Source organism: Microtus ochrogaster, chromosome 1 (genome assembly GCF_000317375.1).
Source record: "Microtus ochrogaster isolate Prairie Vole_2 chromosome 1, MicOch1.0, whole genome shotgun sequence".
Classification (NCBI taxonomy): domain Eukaryota; kingdom Metazoa; phylum Chordata; class Mammalia; order Rodentia; family Cricetidae; genus Microtus; species Microtus ochrogaster.
The window spans coordinates 118739338-118750504 of NC_022009.1; the positions used below are offsets into that span (position 1 = coordinate 118739338).

Sequence of the window (11167 nt, forward strand, 5' to 3'; positions counted from 1 at the left end):
ACAGCTTACCAGTCTGAGTACCGGAGTAAACTGAAAATGGATGCCGATTAAAGAATCGACATGAGTTTTATTGGACTTTGACCAGAATATATAAGATACCATATGTATTTCTGCAGTTAACTGTCGAATCTTCTCTGACAGGATAGCACGCAGGACATCAAAGTCACGTCTGGGTTGTTTCCCTTTCCACAGCTAGCCCAAGGGCAGGCTGTTCAGCTGCCTCTATTGTAATTGTAATTGACAATATCCACCTGCTCCCACGCATTGCCTTTCATTTCCTGCCATGGTCTCTAAAATTATTATTAAAAGTCCAGTGGGAACAGCTACAACAAATGTGTGTGTGTGTGTGTGTGTGTGTGTGCGAGCGTGTGCGAGCGTGCGAGCATGGACCTGTGTGCGTGCATGTATGTGTGTGTGTGCATGTGTACACATAATGAGGAGTCCAAAATAACGTTTGTCATTTGTATATTAACATAAATTTGGTAGCTGCCAGGGGAGAATCAAGCATGGCAGATTGCTCTGAATGGAAGAATTATTGTCCTTGTGTGTTAAAGATGTTTCCGCAGGAAACTCAAGTTTATCATCTAATTAATGTTGCTAAGAACATAGGAGTGGGACCAGTGTTAAGTTGGCTTAGATTCCTGGAAAACGATCAGTCTGCACATCAGACTTGTGCAGTCTGATGGAAAACAGCACATTGAATAGTATGAATTCTTAAAACGATACACATCTTAATGAAAAAGCTTTATGCAATTAAAAAAATCTCGGGCTTAGTTTCACACATTCTGTTCTTTTTGTGCAATTAACATTATGTGTAGGTGAATGATTCAGGAGTGTTTGTTTACAAGTTGGAGCTTGTTGTCAACTTGACATGACAGGCGGCTTTCCTTTGTCAAAGTCCTCTTTGGAGCATCGCTGGGACAAGGAAGATTATATACACCGAGAGAACGGCTAAGAACCATGACATTGCTTCCGGTCTATCCCATCTTTCAAAGAGCAAGTGATGTATGGGACAGTAAATATTGCACAAGTTTATAGATTTGGCGATGGGAGTTGAAACTGAGACTTTTAAAACAAAACATAATTAAAATGATTCTTTAAAATCCTGGATCTCCAACTCCATGAAGCTAAATAGGGAACAGTCACGTGACTCAAAAAAATCTGTTTCCGAGTGATGTTGAGCATTACAAGCTTTCAAATATTCTTCCTGAGCTCATTTATTTAATTATTTCTCCCCCCTCAGACAAGTTTCTTCAGCAGGGACTCCCTCCAACAGCTCTGAGAACGGAGGAGCAGAACTCTGAATCAGGTGCCTGAACGCAACCAAATGAGAAAGAGCGAAGTTTGGTCTGGAAGATCAAAAGGGTCTGACGTGTTGGGCCAGGCTGGATGCTTCCCGGTCCTCAGTTCTTTCCCTCACAGCCCCTGATTAGACAACCAGGTCTCCCTAGCCCGCTGTGCGGTCACAGAGTCCCGGGGAGCCGCGGTCCCAGCGAAGGCTGAGGCGCAGACCCTACCACAGCCTCTAGTTTCGGCTGGGCTCGCCGAGCGCAGCGTCAAGTCCAACAACGCTGATTCCAACGCTGATTTCAAGCCGGGATCTGGTCCTCTGGATCGCGGTGGCAGAACCCATCAGAAGCCCCGTCAAGGGGCCGCCCCTCACCTCCTGGAGAGTTGATATGCAAAACAGTTACGTCAGATGTGGGGGCGGGGCACAGCGGGGTTGACAGGCAGCCCGGCTCTAGCGGAGGGAGGAGGCGCGAGAATCAGCCTGGTTCAGTGACTGAGACGAACTGGACGTGAGCGGAGCTGGTGCTGTCCACAGTGTGTCGGTGCTGAACCCGGGGTGACAGCGGATTGCCTGCTCGGGCACCTGGAGGCAACGCCCACTGGAACCCTCTGTGCCTTGGTGGGACCCGCTTCACCAGCAGGACCCAATTTAACTTGACAAAGGAGTGCGACTCGGACGTGGGAGAGACTCCTATGTTTGCAACCTGGGCGCCCACTCAGGCGTGACTTTGGAGATTTCTGTAGTTTTTGCTCAAAGTATTTTGATTTTGTTTTTCAACCTAAGACGATCTTTTAGTCTTTATTTTTTTCTTCTCTTTACTAATCTTTAAAACTGTGACTCATATTTCCACACCGTATAGGAATCCTTTTGGGGGACTTTTTTCTTCTTACTTAAAATAAGGTAAGAATAGAATACTGTTATAAATGATTGCCAGTGGGTGAGAAATGCAGACAGCTATGCAGAAATTTAAAAATAAGTTATGTTGATTTCTATAATTTGAGACTGCACTTTGGTCTTATTATAAAAAGAAATAATAATTTGGTACAATGCGAGATGTCCTAATAATACAGAAGACAGTGATTATTAAAGTGTTAGGGAAGTTGAGAGCTGTTTGTTTTTGTGAAGTTAATGTTATGATACATCTGTCTTTATCAATACGAGTATTTTAGATGAACACTTTTAGTGTGGCTTTGCTTACTAAATGTTCAATATCAAGTCCCCAGATATGTGTAAGGATGCCATAAAATTCTCCAAGTTTTTTTTTAAAATGAAGTAATTTAAAAATATATTTGAATGAACTGCTATCAGGTTAATAAATAATTTCCCATGTCTCCAAAAAATGGACTGCAAAGTGCTGAGCTTGTTAACGTGTTTTGGAGGGGAGACAGGAGGGATGGGAATATTTCTGCCATGCAGGCTTCATTTACATATGTTGTTGTGCTGTGGATGCAAATGAAACTAGTAAAACTCGGTCTGTAAGAATCTCACAGCCAAGGTCGTGTGAATTTCCAAGTTGGGGACTGTTTGTTCTGCCGTTGACTAGTAGATGTCATCCCTCCCCACCCCCTCAGTTCAGAGGTGAATGTAAATGAGATTTACTGATTGAATAATATAGTATATTAGCTTACATTATAAAGTCTTGACTGCTGTAGTGATTGGATGGAGCAGGGATGCTTGGGTTTGAGAAGTCATCTTGCTGTTTCACCAGTTTTTAACCTCTTGCATGCTCAATAGAGAGCATTTCTCTACTTAGATTTTCGTTTGAAGCTGTGTTCCTTTTGTCATTTGGCAGTGTGATATCACTGTGTTCGTGGGAAAGCACCAAACAAGACTATTCATAGTGAGAGACTACTAAATGGTGGCAGTTACTAGGCATTCCCATAGATCTTGCTATGGGAACATATAGCTCATGCATGCATTATATAGATGTGAGGTTTGTTTTAGAAATGGTATTGTGATCTTCCATTTATGCCATTCAGTGACATGAGATGAAGGGGAAATGATGCCTGGGAAAAAGGCAGAGCTTGCTTCTTTACATTTCAGAGGTAGAGATCAGGTTGCAAGTAGATGTCGTGTGTTAATTGGAATAGGTGAACTGTAATGCTTCATGCTTAACTCACTAAGGGTATGCTGTGCAGAACATCAGGGGGGTAGTAAGTTGAGTCCAAATCTTTGGATTGTGCAATCCCTTAGACATTGGCACTATAGTTGCATTAGTTACTGGGATGAAGTTTTGGTGCATATGATTGCAACTCATTCATCTGAGTAGAGATTTTTCATTTTATTTACTTCAAAGCTTCTAAGGAGGGACTGCGATAAGAAATGTATGTTGTTACAGACTCTCCTGAGCAGAAATAAATCCTCTTAAGCTGTTTCTCATTTCTCCCTTAATAAAGGTTCTTTGTAGGTTTCATGCTAGTCATCTGATCTGATCTTGTGTTTAAAGGTTCATGAATAATTAAAAATTTGAGCACATATTCACAATATGTAATAAATAAGACACATGAAGCAGTCAGGAATTTTGATAAACATGACTTTTTTATATAATTCTTGTTTCTTACTCTTCACTATAAAGTTTGTTTTAAAAATTAATTATAGTGATAGAGATTCCCACACTTTCAAGTAACTTCAAGTAGAATGATGGTTATTTTCAAATCTATTAATCTTGAGACATTCATGTACCTCTTGATTCTGCAACTGGAAAGAAAGGCCATCACACATGAACCTTATATTCATTTCAATGTTTTTGAGATCACATTAGTTTCTGTCTACAGAAAGTTTTCTGTCCTTATGCAGATGATATAAATGTCAGCAATATCTGGTGTTCTTACAGATGAAGTTATTGTGACCACAATGAGCTATTTAAATACAAGTTAATAGGTTAATGGTAATCACAGCATTCTGGGTCACTGATAAGTTAATACAGTAGGACAAATTGATGCAATTCCTGATTTTATATACATTTAACTTCTATATCTTAGTGATGAGGTAAGAAAATTGGGTTCCCATAGTGAGTCCAACATTGAATTTAGAAAATCTTATTGCAATGAAGAAAATGATACACACTATAAGATAATAAAATTGCCAGAATTAAAGAAACTGAGAAGACAGTTAAATGTGTGAATTCATTGATTGCTCTTCCAGAAAAAGCAATCATACAATGAAATTTAACTTATTCATGAAAATAAAAAAGCAACATTTAAAGCCAAAGCACTATATATATTATTATAATAATAATTTATGTCATTACAGAGGCTATGCAAATGCATCACTGTTTGCTTTAAATTGATGATCTTTGGCAAGTGTGTAAATTATTGCAGTAATTTAATTATACATCATATCACTTGTATAAGTTGCTTTCAAGATTTTAAAGCATATTGAGGTAAAAATCAATTAAAAATGAATTGCTACATGGATTTATTTTAATTTTTTCATATAAGTATAACAAAATTCTATGAATGTTTTTTGAGATTGAACATAGGGTTATGTTCATAAGGATTATCAATGAGACTACAAAGTCTTAACTCATGTAATTAGTCTTTCATAATTGATCAAATTACTGCACTAATACTAGCACATATAGTAATATAAAGCTCAAAAATTCGTTGTGAACTGGTAGGCCAGGAAAAGCACTCTCTACAGTTGTCATCCTTTTGACAACCAGGTGGCCAATTATCCCTTCTAAGCAGTCTTATTCACCCTCTGATTTGGGGCCACCAATGTCCTCTGGGTATAGTTTCCGTAAGGTGAGCTAGATGGTCCCTTGAGGAAATATGCCAGTTTCCCAATTTAACCAGTAAAAAACAACCAAGTAATTGATCCCTTTGTGGTTTAAATCATCTCGTATTTACCAATTACTGCTGTTATAAGGGTTGAAATAGTATTTTGATAATCTCAGGGTTCCTGTGAGTCTTAACACCAGTTTTCTGAAAGAGAAAGAATTATTGTCAATGGGGGTTGTTTTAATGAGAGTTACTGAGTGTGTGTGTGCGCGCGCACGCGTGCATACGCATTCACGCACATGCGCGTATGTGTGTGTTCACATCTTTGCAGGACTGCAATAAACATGCCAAGATGATAATCTGAAAGATGTGAGTTCAGGACATGCTGCTTAATACAGAAGTAATGGAAATAATGGGTCTTAATAAAATGTATGCTTTTGGTTGGCAATGTTTTCTTCCAATTTGTATCAGTTTTATTTAGACTGGTTTACTTGAGGACACATGGGCTTTAGGAGGGGGAATTGCTCACTTATTTGGTCTTGGATGAAAATGTTCTTCAGAGGCTCTTAGAGTAAATGGCAGTTAAATTAAATATTGAAGAAAGAAGAAAGCAGAAGGGATGTATGCACAAGGAAGAAGTAACACAGATGTCTGAGAAAATGCACTTCTGATAAAGAATTTGAAAATTACTGCATGTAAAAGGAATAGAAATAAATGGGTTTCTTCATCTTCTGATAATAAGTCATATACTTCTAAAGGAAAATAGCCTGGATGTTACAAAAATATGAATTTTTTTTTTCTTCTTGCATATGATCATTTCTTACATATTGTTTGGGGAATAAAACTTATCTTAACTCTGAACTTTCTTTTAAACCAACTCATTAATATTACTTCAAAGTAGCTTTTCATTTCATCCTATATGTAAAGATGTAAAGATGTTGTTTAGTGAGTTAATTTGTATGAACATAGAGAATATTTTTCTAACTTGCAACTGGCTCATAGCACAGGTAACAGGGAAGACTTGGAAATACTTTGTGGCTGAGTTTTTAAAAATGTACTCATTATAATTGACAGTTCAGGCAAACGTACTTTACAGATGTATGTTTCTCACTAAGTAGCTTTAAAGTAGCAATTAAAATTTATGCACAAACCACATTCTTCAGAGACGCTAAAATGAAGACAATTTACCCATGATTTCAGAACTGGATCATTTCCAGCAATTTGACATTCAATATTGTTTTAAAAACCAGAAGACCTTTTTCAGTCTATAAACATCCTGTAATTTCCTTATGTACATGACAGGCCCATGCACTCACATTTTCTGCAATCTGTAGTCTTCTTCCATAAGCCAGGATCAATTAAGGTCTGAGCTATCTCACTGGGGAGAAAGGTCAGCCCTCCATGTTTCAAAGGCACAGCCTCGGAGATGCTAATGGTAGTTTCACTTGGTGCTCCCCCACAGTCTACCTGTTGATATTTAGACCTGTAGCTTTGAAGGCAGGTTTTATTTATGTCTGGAAAGAACACACACACACACACACACACAGACACATGACACCATCCAAATGTTTTAATAGATATATATTATTCCTTATCTTAAGTCACTTTAGTCATAATTTAACATTATGTAATATTGTGAAGGTGTTTACTATAGTCACTTTACGTATAAAACCTAGAAGCACTTATCAAATATTTCCCAGATCTTTTTAATAAAAACTTAGAGAATTACTTCCTGTAAGAGAAATACCATACAAGAGAGAGGTTTCCTACATGTCATCTGGTGATGATTCATAAACTTCATGTATATTAATATCTATGTACATAGATGTATTTGTTCCTTGTGAATCATTTTTTGTGTACAGATATGGTGGATTTTTGGAAGGTGAGTAGCTTCATCTTGAGCTAAGATCTTCAAAAAAACCAGCCTCTTCAAACCACTATACATGTCTAGCTGTTGACCATGGTCACTTGTTCATTTGGCGTGTTTGTTCCTATTCTACACATACCACAGTGAATGACTCTCATTATTTCCTTAAGGTATTTCTTTAGAAGTTAAATTCTATTGAAATTATTATAAACGTGACTGTTGAGTAGGCACACTTTTCTGTCCATGGTCCCAAAGTTCTTGCAGAAATTTTCCTCTAGACTTAACATTATTAAGTTAATGTCTGATCTCACAGACTATTTAAGAATTAAAATTGGCAACTGCTTCCCATTTTATCTCCAGCAGAAGAAGAAACTGCAGAAGAGAGTAATTAGTTTCTTACGAATCCATTATTTTTTCCTATCTAGGTGACAAAATTCAAGTACAAACGCAACAGGAAGTTCGGCCCACTTAAGCAATCTGTGTTTGCAGGCTGCTACTCGTATTCAAACCTTCAGGTCAGCAAGTTGCCAAAATTTTAATAGTCTGCAAGAACAAATGAAACAATCAAGATAAAACCTCCCAGCCTTGAAGTACAATCCCCAAAAGGGAGGTCTTAGGTGGGTGCTGCACAGTTTAGCATCACATTCTGTTGTTTTGAGTTCCTTAGGAGGTACAGGGGCATAGTAACCGCTAGCTGGGTTACTACGCTTTCAGGTCAGAAGGCTCAGGTGAAGACACCCCTGTCGGTGTAACCCTAGCCCAGCTCCCAGGTGAGCCACAGACTTGCATCACTTTCCCAGAGGCATCCTCATTACTCAAGTTTATGCCCGTCTTACCAAATTGATCCCAAAGGAAGTAGTAAGAACACTTTGTAAGGTTGTTTTCGGGGAGATGTAGGGAAAACTCAAAGCAGAAACATGATAGCACTTTTATTTTTTTGTCTAATACACAGTGTTTCTAGAAGTGAACCTATTTGAAAAAAATTAACAGTTTTGGAAGTTTTACCCTATAGAATCTACCATTCATTTGGAATTTGAATCAACCTCATGCCTCCTCTGTTTAGTCGTATGGGAAGCCCTTTCAAGTCAGAGTAAAATTATTCTTTTCAGGGATACTTTGCAAATCCATAGCTCTTAACCAGCTTTGAATTGCATTAATATGTTTCCAGATTTTTTTCTGGACATTTTACTTCTTAGTTCACATCAAATTCAGCATATCATTACCACTAACATGTCCTCTCTTCCTAATTCCATAGCCTAGTGGTTCATTACACATTTTTTTATACACTGTCCTCAAAACAAATATCTTTTGTTTTTTAAGATTGATTTATTTATTGTGTATACCGTACTCCTCCTGCATGTATACTTTCATGTCAGGAGAGAGCACCAGATCTCATTATAGATGGTTGTGAGCTGCCATGTGGGTGTTGAGAATTGAACTCAGCTGCCAGTGCACTTCACCTCTGAACCATCTCTCCAGCCTCCTCAAAACAAATATCTTAAAGTTTCTTCCCACCTTTAATGTAGCTTTTCTGAGTTTCCATTCTGTATTCTTTGTTTTTGTCATCTTTATTTTGACTCAGTCTGACTATTCATGCAATAAGTAATGCATTGATATTCTATAACAATCTCATTTCCTGCGATAACAACCATGAATAGTATCAATAACAGCTAAATTATTTGATGACACTTATTGTACCATATATATTGTCAGTGATCTATAGATAATAGATTCATTTCATGTACTTAAAACCCCAGGTGTAGATAGAGATCAAACATTAAAGAATTTGATTGTCTATGGAGTTGAGACTGTGGCTATTTCTTTCTCCCCACTGAAAGCTGCTGCACGACTGGATGATCATGATCAAACTCTGCTAACAAATTCTTAGACTTCTTCAAGGCTTTCTGTGATTGGGGTTGGAATTCAAATGGAGGGTTGCTCTGGAGTCATCCACATGTCTCTAATTTGTATGATGTCAAGCTGAAATTCTCTGTGTGTTTTTCATTCCTGTTCTTACTAATTGGCTTGGAATCTTGCAAGCGGTCAATCTGACTTTCATTTGTTTCATATACTCACTTAAGCTGTGCAAAGATAAACAAAATGAGTTCTTTCTTCCAAATCAGCCAGACAGTCTGGACTATTGTAGTTTTAAGATTCCGGCGTTTTCACCAACCCTTTTGTACCCAGTCATCTTCTTATAGCGCTAAGAATATTGTGTTCATGAGTGCTGCTCCCAGTCCTCCTGGTTCTGTTACAATGAATATATCGCGGTCATCACAAAGGTACAATTTTGGGCAAGCATATGTTTTTGGTTTTACTGCTTGATAAAAAGTACAAGACTCTAATGGTATTTAATTTAGTCTTTTCTTGGTGTTTTGAAAAGCAAGTTAGGGTAAGGGTTAGTTGTGTTCTCAGTTTAGACTTTTGCAATTACTCAGCCAAGGCTGAGTTCTCATTTAACGCCAAGTCTCCATCGATATTACCTGATTGTTCTCATGATTTATTTATTTGCAGCTCAAAACTCACAGAATCTAGAAGGCTGTTAGAATACTGAAATGACTCATTTCCTTTGTTCAGACCTACTTCATTAGGTCAGGTTCAACTTCTGTAGGGATCCTTCTGATAACGTCAGCTAATGAGGTTTTCAATGTTATGATCCCCCTCTCTTAACCATCAAGATGATATTAGTTCATCTTAATTTAACTGGGCTATTTAAAAGTAAGTCAGGGATTCTAACTACTCAAAAAGTAAGCTGTCTTCATATAAGAGTGCATCATATAAAAGCGAACCAATAAACACAAGGCTACCCCCTCCCCCCGCAAGTGTGTAATTGCATTATTAAGCTGAAACAAGGAAAAGATTTCTGAAAGGAAAGATTGCAACCTCAGGAAGAAGTTATCTTAAATAGAGCTCAAAAGCATTTCAAGGTATCCACTAAATAATTTCTGCCCAAAGTCAATAATATTATTAGCGGTTGATTTATTGATTAATTGATTGATTTGTAGCTTGGAGAAGGAACCAAGGTCCTGTCCATGTTCATTATTTGCCTCTCACTGATTCACACCCTTAGCACTTACGTTCTTAGAAATATATTTTTCTAAAAAATATTGATTCATTTAATTAAGTTTGACTCTAATGGAAACGGCATTAATACACTTCGGGCACCTGAGATGTTGATTATTAGGAAATCAATTTACATTTTAAATTAATAGTAAATTAAGTTTACCCTGGAAGAATGTTGCATACGAGACAGCTCCTTGTAGAAAAGAATGTACAGTTGGAATGTCTAAATGTATGTGATACCATAAACTCTCTCAGAATGACAACATTCTGTAAAATAGTACACACTGGTAAGAGTTCTATTATTGGAAAGTTTTTGAAGGCTCATGGTAAATTATTCTTCTCATTTGATGACTGGAGCCAGCAGGTTGTTCTTCAATGACAGGGTCCCGATGGGGAAATCAGGTGAGGAGAAAATAAAGAAGATAAGTTGGGGTCAAGAGGTCTAGCGTTCAACTCTTCTTATGCCACAGAGGTTCATTAGGAAGCCTAGCAACACCTTTTGTTCAATAAAGCAGGTGAAAATTGGCCAAAGTCAGTAATGGAAATTTGTGAGGGAGATAATGTTGGACATCCCTTGGGTACATTAAAAAAGTCTATCTATGTATCTATGTATCTATCTATGTACCTATGTATCTACCTATGTATCTATGTATCTACCTATGTATCTACCTATGTATGTATGTATGTATGTATGTATGTATGTATGTATGTATCTATCTATCTATCTATCTATCATGTATGTATGTATCTATCTATCATGTATGTATGTATGTATGTATCTATCTATCTATCTATCTATCTATCTATCTATCTATCTATCTATCTATCTATCTATCACACCTCTGGTCCTGTTAAAGGGTCAGTTTATGCAGAGTGTTAACTAATGTGGTAGGGGCACTGTCACATAGGCTAGTGGTTCAAATGAAGGAAGAAGAAAAAGGAGTATGCCAGTCTGTTGTGGGCCCTGCCTCTCATCTACTGGTGACATTGGTGTCAGCTGTTGTGTTCTTGTACCCATTTCTTTCACTGAAGACAGAAACCTCAGAAACTGCTAGCCAACATTAAAATTTCCTTCTTTGTAGTGTACATTCATCATAGTGACTGCAAGCTCCTACTAACCAAAAACACAGATAACACAGAAGGGGTGTTGTTGCTGTGAGTAAACCTGGCAATATGGATTTTTTTTGTTTTGTTTGTTTGTTTGTTTGGTTTTTTTTTTTTTTT

At 37.5% G+C, this 11167-nt stretch overlaps 1 protein-coding gene across 1 annotated transcript in view; it reads left to right on the forward strand.

Moving 5' to 3' along the window:
• Positions 1–1553: 1553 nt before the first annotated feature.
• The window catches only part of Fstl5 (follistatin like 5), a 398938-nt gene continuing 389324 nt past the window's right edge, over positions 1554–11167 (forward strand). Inside the window, exon 1 of the mRNA XM_005344117.3 lies at positions 1554–2191. The gene's annotated coding sequence lies outside the window, so the exon portion shown is untranslated. The remainder of the gene's footprint in view (positions 2192–11167) is intronic.